Source organism: Pleurodeles waltl, chromosome 5 (genome assembly GCF_031143425.1).
Source record: "Pleurodeles waltl isolate 20211129_DDA chromosome 5, aPleWal1.hap1.20221129, whole genome shotgun sequence".
Taxonomy (NCBI): Eukaryota; Metazoa; Chordata; class Amphibia; order Caudata; family Salamandridae; genus Pleurodeles; species Pleurodeles waltl.
This window is the reverse complement of record NC_090444.1, coordinates 848,025,343-848,037,359: the sequence shown is the minus strand read 5'-3', so window position 1 is coordinate 848,037,359 and position 12,017 is coordinate 848,025,343.

Sequence of the window (12,017 nt, the reverse complement as noted above, 5' to 3'; positions counted from 1 at the left end):
TCCTGCACGTTTGGCCAGGGTATCAAGGGCCAAGCACCTCAACCAAGCAGTCAACAGGCCCAGTTTCAGCAGCACCTACTTGTGGTGGAATGGATTCCAGGCCAAAAATACTTAAGAGGAAGGAGGCTGCACCGGCCAGCAAGAAGGGGAAGGAGGCTGCACCGGCCAGCAAGAAGGGGAAGGAGGCTGCACTAGCCAGCAAGAAGGGGAAGGAGGCTGCACTAGCCAGCAAGAAGGGGAAGGAGCCTGCACCAGCCAGCAAGAAGGGAAGGAGCCTGCACCAGTCAGCAAGCAGGGGAAGGAGCCTGCACCAGTCAGCAAGCAGGGGAAGGAGCCTGCACCAGTCAGCAGTCAGCAAACAGGGGAAGGAGCCTGCACCAGTCAGCAAGAAAGGGAAGGAGCCCTCACCACTAGCCGTGGTTGTGCAGCCGTCAGAGAATGCAGAGGCTGAGCAGAAGACTCCCACGACCAACACCACAGTGCAGCCATCGGAGGGTGCAGGGGCTGAGCAGGAGCCTCCCCCAACCACCACCACAGTGCAGCCATCGGAGGGTGCAGGGGCTGAGCAGGATCCTCCCACAACCACCACCACAGTGCAGCTGTCACCGCTGGTGGATTCCATATGATCCAGCCTCCATGGGCTACTGTGCGGCCTGCCACCACAAGAACCAGTGGGCAAGTCACCCACTTCAGAGACTGTGGCCTTGCACTCCCCAGTACCAAGCACAGAGCATGTTGCCCCCTCCAGAACCAGTTAGAAAGACACCCACTTGAGAGACTGTGGCCTTGCACTCCCCAGGACCAAACACAGGGCATGTTGTCCCCACCAGAACCAGTGGGGAAGACACCCACTTCAGAGACTGTGGCCTTGCACTCCCCAGGATCAAGCACAGGGCATGTTACCCCCTCCAGAACCAGTGGGAAAGACACCCTTGTGAGAGACTGTGGCCTTGCACTCCCCAGGACCAAGCACAGGACATGTTGCCCCCTCCAGAACCAGTGGAAAAGACACTCACTTCAGAGACTGTGGCCTTGCACTCCCCAGGACCAAGCACAAGGCATTTTGCCCCCTCCAGAACCAGTGGGAAAGACACCCACTTCAGAGACTGTGGCCCTGCACTTCCCAGGACCAAGCACAGGGCATGTTGCCCCCTCCAGAACCAGTGAGAAAGACACCCACTTGAGAGAATGTGGCCTTGCACTTCCCATGACCAAGCACAGGACATGTTGATCCCTCCAGAACCAGTGGGCAAGACAACCACTTGAGAGACTGTGGACTTGCACTCCCAAGGACAAAGCACACGGCATGTTGCCCCCTCCAGAACCAGTGGCCTGGTTTCGGCATCCGGCTGAGTTGCCCCCTCTCCCCTTGAGGTACCTACCTTTTACCAACTGATGCCCCTGCAGTGTTCTCTCCGTATTGGTGCAGGGATCGAGTGGGGCCTTGGACTTTGCCCTGTGGCCATGTGGCCCCTGTGAACTGTGGACTGGACAGTGTCCCTTTTTTGTACATTTGTACATATCTGTTTCATTGCCACATCGACTTATTATTTTGGATGTTGATCTTATACAATCATTTAGTCAATTCCTGTTGTCCTTGCATTATTCAGCCAATTATCGGGGACAAATCTTTTTCTTGTGCAGCTGGTTGTGTGTGTGGCATGTGTGTGTTTTGTGCGTGTGTGTGTCACTCTTGTTTTTCTCTCATGCTCCCTTGTGTGCTAGGCGGCTGTACTCACTGTCATCGTCTTCGCCGGCGTTGGTGTTTGTGGTGGAGCAGGACGTAGAAGATCTTCGGGAAGACTTGCAGTTCAGGTTTCATGGCGGCGTGGTTCTTCCCTGTGTCTCCAATGGTGAGTCCTTTGACTTCTGTGCTCTGTTTCCGCCAGGCTTTTGATAGCGTTGGTACCGCCCCAGAAAAGGTGTCGGTTTGATATGTCATATTATGGTGGGGGAACTTTGTCTTCCGGCTGGCTGTAGGCGGCTTCCACCGCGGTGGCTGTTGTTTCCGCTGGCGGTCGGAGTGGTACATTGGCTGTCTTTCCGACATATCACCGCCATGGTCATAATTTGGCAGGCTGGCGGTATTACTGCCACTTTACCAACAACTGCCAGGGTCCTAATGAGGGCCTGAGTGTTCTTATTAAGATGAATATTAGAATTGAAGTACTAAATGAACATGAATTAATCGTACTTATATTGATTTAAATGGATTTTATTAATATAAATTACGTGTGCACATTCAAAATATTTCTAATATGTCATAAATAATATTTGCAATTAAATGTTTGCTTTGCAGATCTGAATTGAATCTTAAGGTGCACAATATGTTTATTAATATATTAATTGTATTAATGGGTATTAAGGCTTTCTTACCTTGATTAGGCCTGAAAGAATCATATTTTCAGCAGTAGAGGAAAAATAATTGTTTATTCTGTTCCCTCTGACCTGAATTTTCTTCCTTGGTTGCTGAGGTGATAATTGTAGGAAAGTACCATCTTGCCTGGCATGTTACCCCCATATTTCACTGTATATATGTTGTTTTAGTGTATGTGTCACTGAGACCCTGCCAGCCAGGGCCCCAGTGCTCATAAGTGTGCCCTGTATGTGTTCCCTGTGTGATGACTAACTGTCTCACTGAGGCTCTGCTAACCAGAACCTCAGTGGTCATGCTCTCTCTGCTTTCTAAATTGTCACTAACAGGCTAGTGACCAATTTCACCAATTCACATTGGCATACTGGAACACCCTTATAATTCCCTAGTATATGGTACTGAGGTACCCAGGGTATTGGGGTTCCAGGAGATCCCTATGGGCTGCAGCATTTCTTTTGCCACCCATAGGGAGCTCTGACAATTCTTACACAGGCCTGCCACTGCAGCCTGAGTGGAATAACGTCCACGTTATTTCACAGCCATTTACCACTGCACTTAAGTAACTTATAAGTCACCTATATGTCTAACCTTCAACTGGTGAAGGTTGGGTGCTAGGTTAGTTAGTGTGTGGGCACCCTGGCACTAGCCAAGGTGCCCCACATTGTTCAGGGCAAATTCCCCGGACTTTGTGAGTGCGGGGACACCATTACACACGTGCACTATACATAGGTCACTACCTATGTATAGCGTCACAATGGTAACTCCGAACATGGCCATGTAACATGTCTAAGATCATGGAATTGTCACTCCAATGCCATTCTGGCATTGGGAAGACAATTCCATGATCCCCCGCGTCTCTAGCACAGACCCTGGTACTGCCAAACTGCCTTTCCCGGGGTTTCACTGCAGCTGCTGCTGCTGCCAACCCCTCAGACAGGTTTCTGCCCTCCTGGGGTCCAGCCAGGCCTGGCCAAGGAAGGCAGAACAAAGGACTTCCTCAGAGAGAGGGTGTTACACCCTCTCCCTTTGGAAAAAGGTGTCAGGGCTGGGGAGGAGTAGCCTCCCCCAGCCTCTGGAAATGCTTTGATGGGCACAGATGGTGCCCATCTCTGCATAAGCCAGTCTACAATGGTTCAGGGATCCCCCAGCCCTGCTCTGGCGTGAAACTGGACAAAGGAAAGGGGAGTGACTACTCCCCTGACCTGCACCTCCCAGGGGAGGTGCCCAGAGCTCCTCCAGTGTGCTCCAGACCTCTGCCATCTTGGAAACAGAGGTGTTGCTGGCACACTGGACTGCTCTGAGTGGCCAGTGCCATCAGGTGATGTCAGAGACTCCTTCTGATAGGCTCTTACCTGCGTTACTAGCCTATCCTCCTTCCTAGGTAGCCAAACCTCCTTTTCTGGCTATTTAGGGTCTCTGCTTTGGGGAATTCTTCAGATACCGAATGCAAGAGCTCATCAGAGTTCCTCTGCACTTCCCTCTTCACCTTCTGCCAAAGGATCGACAGCTGACTGCTCAGGACGCCTGCAAAACCGCAACAAAGTAGCAAAGACGACTACTGCAACCTTGTATCGCTGATCCTTCCGCTTTCTTGCCTGTTTCCTGGTGGGTCATGCTCTGGGGGTAGCCTGCCTCCTTCTTGCACCAGGAGCTCTGAAGAAATCTCCCGTGGGTTGACGGAATCTTCCCCCTGCAACCGCAGGCAACAAAAGACTGCATCACCGGTCCTCTGGGTCCCCATCTCAGCACGACGAGCATTGTCCCTGGAACTCAGCAACTCTGTCCAAGTGACTCTCACAGTCCAGTGACTCTTCAGTCCAAGTTTGGTGGAGGTAAGTCCTTGCCTCCCCATGCTAGACTGCATTACTGGGTACTGCGTGATTTGCAGCTGCTCCGGCTCCTGTGCACTCTTCCAGGATTTCCTTCATGCACAGCCAAGCCTGGGTCCCCGACACTCTAACCTGCAGTGCACAACCTTCTGAGTTGTCCTCCGGCGTCGTGGGACTCCCTTTTGTGTCTTCAGGTGGACTCCAGTTCACTCCTCTTCCAAGTGCCTGTTCCGGTACTTCTGCGGGTGCTGCCTGCTTCTGTGAGGGCTCCCTGAGTAGCTGGGCGCTCCCTCTGTCTCCTCATCCAAGTGGCAACATCCTGGTCCCTCCTGGGCCAGGGCAGCATCTAAAAACCCTAACCGCAACCCTTGCAGCTAGCAAGGCTTGTTTGCAGTCTTTCTGTGTGGGAACACCTCTGCAAGCTTCTTCACGACGTGGGACATCCATCCTCCAAAGGGGAAGTTTCTAGCCCTCTTCGTTCTTGCAGAATCCATAGCTTCTACCATTCGGTGGCAGCTTCTTTGCACCCTCAGCTGGCATTTCCTGGGCATCTGCCCTCTGTCGACATTGTCGCAACTCTTGGATTTGGTCCCCTTGTTCCACAGGTACTCAGGTCTGGAAATCCACTTTGGTTGCTTTGCTGGTGTTGGTCTTCCTTGCAGAAACCCCCTATCACGACTTCTGTGCTCTCTGGGGTTTATAGGTGCAATTTACACCTACTTTTCAGGGTCTTGAGGTGGGCTATTTTTCTAACCCTCACTGTTTCCTTACAGTCCCAGCGACCCTCTACAAGCTCACATAGGTTTGGGGTCCATTCGTGGTTCGCATTCCACTTTTGGAGTATATGGTTTGTGTTGCCCCTATACCTATGTGCTCCTATTGCAATCTACTGTAACTTTACATTGCTTGCATTACTTCCTTTTGCTATTACTGCATATTTTTGGTATTGTGTACATATATCTTGTGTATATGTGGCATCCTCATACTGAGGGTACTCACTGAGATACTTTTGGCATATTGTCATAAAAATAAAGTACCTTTATTTTTAGTATATCTGTGTATTGTGTTTTCTTATGATATTGTGCATATGACACCAGTGGTATAGTAGGAGCTTTTCATGTCTCCTAGTTAGCCTAAGCAGCTCTGCTATAGCTACCTTCTATCAGTCTAAGCTGCTAGAAACACCTCTTCTACACTAATAAGGGATAACTGGACCTGGTACAGAGTGTAAGTACCCCTTGGTACCCACTACAAGCCAGGCCAGCCTCCTACATTGGTTGTGCAACGGTGGGATAAGTACTTGCAACTACTTACCACTTTGTCATTTTGTACTTTTCATAAGAGAAAAATATACAAAACAAGTTCAGTGTATGTACACCTAACCAAAACGTTTTGCTTTTCTTCTCTTACACTATCTGCTAAGTGCTGAAAAGTACTCCTAAACTTTCAAAAAGTTTCAAAAAGTTGAAAAACTTTTTTTTTTCCTGTTCTTTAAAAAGTCCTAAAACTTTTTCTATCCTTTATCTGTCTCTAAACCTTTTTCTATCATGTCTGGTGTAGGAACTACTCTTAATTTGGTCAATACTACTTATGACCACCTTAACTTTAAGAGCCTAAGGAGTCTCTGCATTGATAGAGGTTTAGTGGTAGGTAAGAACCCTTCTAGAGAGCTACTGTCTAATATGCTTATTGAGAATGATAAGGCCCAGGGTGGCACCTCCTCTGAAAAGTTGATAGATAGCTCACACTCTGACTCAGGGGAGCCCCCAGTTGGAGTGTTGCAGGGTTCCCTTCTTAATTTGCCCCTTAGCAGACCACCTAGCAATGTTGGTAGTAATAGAAGCTCCCATCACAGTAGGGATGTGTTTATTCCTGGAGGCCAGGTTGTTAGAGTGCCAACTGTTAGGGCCATTTCTCCCTCTGCTCATTAAAATCTTTCTTCTGTGTCAAAACATTCCCAACCCACCCACCCTGATGACAAGATGTTAGAAAGGGAACTCAATAAGTTGAGAGTGGAAGAGACCAGACTGAAGCTTAAACAGCAACAGCTGGCTCTAGACAGGGAATCCCTAGACTTAGAAAAAGAGAGACAGAGGTTGGGGTTTGGACCCCATGGTGGCAGCAGCAGTATTCCAGATAGCAATCCTGTGAGAGAACATGATTCTAGGAATCTGCATAAGATAGTTCCCCCTTACAAGGAAGGGGATGACATTAACAAGTGGTTTGCTGCACTTGAGAGGGCCTGTATGGTACAGGGGGTCCCTCAAAGGCAGTGGGCTGCTATCCTATGGCTATCTTTCAGTGGAAAGGGTAGGGATAGGCTCCTTACTGTGAAGGAAAGTGATGCCAATAATTTTACAGTTTTGAAGAATGCACTCTTGGATGGATTTGGCTTAACCACTGAACAATACAGGATTAAGTTCAGATAAAACAGAAAAGAGTCCTCACAAGACTGGGTAGACTTTGTTGACTATTCAGTGAAGGCCTTGGAGGGGTGGTTACATGGCAGTAAAGTTTCTGACTATGAAAGCCTGTACAATCTAATCTCGAGAGAGAGCATATTCTGAATAACTGTGTGTCTGATTTGTTACACCAATATCTAGTGGACTCAGATCTGACCTCTCCCCAAGAATTGGGAAAGAAGGCAGACAAATGGGTCAGAACAAGAGTGAACAGAAAAGTTCATACAGGGGGTGACAAGGATGGCAAGAAGAAGGATGGTAAGTCTTCAGACAAGGGTGGGGACAAATCTAAAAATGAGTCTTCATCAGGCCCACAAAAACACTGGTGGGGGTGGTGGGTCCAAATCCTCTTCTAATCAAGTAAATAAACCATGGTGCTATTTATGTAAAGTAAAAGGCCATTGGACAACTGATGCCAGTTGTCCAAAGAAAAGCACCAAGCCTCCCACTACCACAACCCCTACTGCAACCTCTAGTGCCCCTAGTAATAGCAGTGGTGGTGGGAGCAAACCTACTAATAGCCAATCCAAGGGAGTAGCTGGGCTCATTTTTGGTAATTTAGTTGGGGTTGGTCTTGTTAGGGAGACCACAGAGTCTGTGCTAGTCTCTGAAGGTGCCATTGATTTGGGCACCTTTGTTGCTTGTCCCCTTAATATGGATAAGTACAAACAGCTTCCCCTAATCAATTGTGTTGAGGTTCAGGCCTACAGGGACACAGGTGCCAGTGTTACTATGGTAATAGAGAAACTGGTACACCCTGAACAACACCTACTTGGTCACCAGTACCAAGTGACAGACGCTCATAACAACACTCTTAGCCACCCCATGGCTGTTGTGAATCTCAACTGGGGGGGGGGGTTACTGGTCCAAAGAAAGTTGTGGTTGCCTCAGATTTACCTGTAGACTGTTGTGAGAAAGTACCCTCTTTCTAGCCTTGTTACCCCCACTTATGGCCTGTTTGTCAGTGTATGTCAGGGTGTTTTCACTGTCTCACTGGGATCCTGCTAGCCAGGGCCCAGTACTCATAGTGAAAACCCCATGTTTTCAGTATGTTTGTTATGTGTCACTGGGACCCTGCTAGCCAGGACCCCAGTGCTCATAAGTTTGTGGCCTATATGTATGTGTTCCCTGTGTGATGCCTAACTGTCTCACTGAGGCTCTGCTAACCAGAACCTCAGTGGTTATGCTCTCTCATTTCTTTCCAAATTGTCACTAACAGGCTAGTGACCAATTTTACCAATTCACATTGGCATAGTGGAACACCCTTATAATTCCCTAGTATATGGTACTGAGGTACCCAGGGTATTGGGGTTCCAGGAGATCCCTATGGGCTGCAGCATTTCTTTTGCCACCCATAGGGAGCTCTGACAATTCTTACACAGGCCTGCCACTGCAGCCTGAGTGAAATAACGTCCACGTTATTTCACAGCCATTTACCACTGCACTTAAGTAACTTATAAGTCACCTATATGTCTAACCTTTACCTGGTAAAGGTTGGGTGCTAAATTACTTAGTGTGTGGGCACCCTGGTGTAGTGCTTTCCTCTTAGCTAGTTTCTAAGCACTAACATAACACAACAGAAATGCACTTCTGAGGTCAAAGAAGACTTTTATTGTTGTTAATTCTTCCCCAACCACAATATTTATGAATGACGAATTATTAGCTTTCAAGTCCGCGTTAATCAAACAAAATATATCAGTTTGCAATATACACAGCAGGTTATATTTATAAGATATTGAATGCAAAGCAAAACAAATACTTCACCGTGTGGGAAACTATCTACAGCTTCATCTTTCTAAGGTCTGCAAGCTGATGACCCCTGTCAGCCGCGAGAAAGAGATTCATCTACCCACACGGGATTGCTGGCAGCTGGCGCCAAGCTCCAGCACGAGGTCCGGCAGATTCGAATCTGACTCTCTGCAGCCTGTTACATTCGTTACAAAGGTGTGCCCCCTCCTCTCAGACCTGGGAAACTGAGCAAGCCTTTTGGAGACTGGCCAGGTCTCCAAGACTACTCCTGTTCCCAAGCTCAAGCGAAGAGAAAAACACCCATGTACTCTCTCTTATCAGGTCTAGTCTACTGTGAGAACAAAACATCTTGGTTCATCTTGTGCAAAAACACAGCTTGGAAAAATACAGCTTGGATTCTCAACTGCAATGTCTAACTCCACGTTAAAGGCAATAGGCAGCTAACCTAAGTATCAAATGCAATGTCTAGTGTCATGTCAAAGCCAATAAGCATCTAAGCTGAATACAAAATGCAATGTCTTATATCATGTCAAAGCCCATAGGCAGCTGAGCTGAATACAAAATGCAATGTATAATATCATGTCAAAGCCAATATGCAGCTGAGCTGAATACAAAATGTAATGTATAATATCATGTCAAAGCCAATAGGCAGCGGAGCTGAATACAAAATGTAATGTATAATATCATGTCAAAGCCAATAGGCAGTTAAGCTGAATACAAAATGCAATATATAATATCATGTCAAAGCCCATAGGCAGAATATCTAATAGCATGTCAAAGTCAATAGGCAGCTAAATTGAATACATCATGTCAAAGCCAATAGGAATGCAATGTCAAAGCCAATAGGCGGCTAGACTGGATACAGCATGTCAAAGCCAATAGGCAGAATACAGAAGGTAATGACTAATGCAATGTCAAAGCCCATAGGCGGCTCAACTGAATACAGAAAGTAATGGCTAATGCCATGTCAAAGCCCATAGGCGGCTCAACTGAACAAAACATACCATGTGCTACTGGTGAACATTGAGCAACTAATATGCGCAGTGGTGAAACACAAAGTCATTGGTCAAAACAAAATTTAACAAATGGCAGTACATTCCGCCCTTTGACCAATGAATTTTTGTTTCACATATCTCTTGTTTCAAACAAAAACAAAAAACAAAAAAAACATCAGCACAAAAAAAAACATTATCAGCAAGTCACATTTGAATGATCAAAACAATCCCTGTAAAGCAATAGAAGTGAATTAACACATTGATTTCATAACCTTTCACATCAGATACATCTATACAGAAAAGACTGAGCAATTTGTACTCTGAATGAGTCTCTAATTCAACAGTGTTAGCAATTTGATGTGGCATGAGTTCTGCTCATGTAAAGGTGCACGGTCCACCTGAAAGGTTTTCTGGAAGGTAAGCAAAAGTCAGAGTTCCATACGAGAGGGAAAAAAAAAAAAAAACACAGCTTAGTTCCAGTGGAAGAATGCAATCAAACAAGTTGAACTTGAACTGAAGGCGCAGTTTGCGCAAAATGGATCCATGGTGCTGGCACTTTACTCAGCCAGGTTCAGGTTGGGGATTCGGTCTCTTCCCCGACCCCATACGCACACACCGGAAGGGGAACCACACAGCACACTCAGGGACAGTGGCGAAACGTGGTAGGATCTGCAAAAGAAACAAGTATGACTTTTCTTGCAAATAACATTTTTCATTTAAACTGCACCCTTTCTCTTTCTTTCCCTGTTTTATAATCAGCAGGACGTTTTTGGGGCCCTTTGTTATATTTTCTGCAGGTTCTGGAGGATCACTTGGGGCTTCAGCCCACACATCAGCACTGAGGTTTTTATCTGCTGCGCCACAGCTTCCCTTTTCTTGCACTGTCAGAAGGGCTGGGGCAGACTCATTCTTTACCAAACCTCCATTCACTGCATTTTTGTCAAGTTGGGCCATTCTGTCTCCAATTTGTATTTTTCCTTGGTAATTTTCAGCAATCACTCTCCCTAAAACCTGATCAATTTGCCATTTCTGTTCTGGTATCTTTCCTCTCCCCAACTGCTCTGTGACTGCTTGCATGACAGATTGCTTTTGTGTGTGCTGCACAGTTTTTATCAAATCTAGGGGAATGTGCATCTCTCTCATCTCTGCCCACCTGTAAGTGGCTTTTTCTCTCAGCTGTTCACATTTCTGGGGCACCCACTTAGCCATCCCCACTAAGGCAGAATTCTGGGTGAACACTTCTCTCTCTGAATTTTTCTCATTAACATCTGCAAGGTAATTGAACCAGTTAGGTACAAGCCATATGTAAAAACAAACAGCTAAAACATTAGCAATAAACCAAAAATCAGCGTAAAAATGACACATCTCACGTAGCTCTTGCTTTAAAATCTGATACAACGCTGTTCCTTCTACTGTGTCATAAAACAACATTTCAGTCAATGAATCATTAGTAAAACAAACATGCTTTTTATCATCAGTGGACACGAATTCAAATGGTGCACACAATTTCATTGGTAACTCTTTTACCTGTGGTACTCTAGCCCTGTCTTGCAAGTACCAGATCCATTGTATGATTCTAGCTAGGGGCACTATTTTCTTCCCTTGTTCTTGAATTACATGTACATAAGTATTTCCTTCTTGCACTGCGCAAAAACCTAAAGTCTGCATTATTTCATTTGCCAAATCACAAGCGCGCAGCTGCATATTATTTTTCACAGTGACATATACAAAAGTGTTAGGATTTCACTCAAATGAGGGCTTTTCTGTTTCCAAAAATCAAACAAGCTAATGAAAGTCGGCTCTTGCTCTAAAATCTTTCGTTTTACTTGTGCATTTTGCAACGGTAACTCGTAAATCACATTCTGGTCTCTCTCGTCCGTGTTATCAGTTAAGGAATGCATTTTGTCTGCCAAAAACCCTGGCTCACACGAAAACTCAGTGCAGCTCGGAGCTGCCTTAACCCCCTCATTACTGGAATGGGAAAAGAAAGATTCTTCATTTTTATAACTTTCAGTCGGGCTAATTTGCTCACGTAAATTCCTATTTTCATGTTCCAACTTCCTACATTTCTCCTGCATTTCTCTGTAAGCAGATAAAGGTATCCAGACCTTTCTGTCATCATTACTTCCAAAAGACACTTTTTCTACATATGTACAACAGAAATTATTTCTCAAAACACTATCAGGCATTTTAGCTACACATGCATTTTCTTCTGTAATTCCCCAAACAGAAAACAATTCACAGTTTTTCTTAGCACCATCAGGCAGTTTATCAACACATGCATTCTCAGACATGGTCTGCCGTGCTACTGTGATTCTCCAAACAAAAAACAACTCACAGTTTTTCTTAGCACCATCAGGCAGTTTATCAACACATGCATTCCCAGACATGGTCTGCCGTGCTACTGTGATTCTCCAAAAAAAAAACAATTTCTGTAATTCTCCAAACAACAAAAACAATTACACTTTTAAAGTGTGCACTTAGAAATCTACCAACTCGTCAACACCCTCTTAATCACCTCTTAATGACCGACACCCCACTCCTGGTACCAATTGTAGTGCTTTCCTCTTAGCTAGTTTCTAAGCACTAACATAACACAACAGAAATG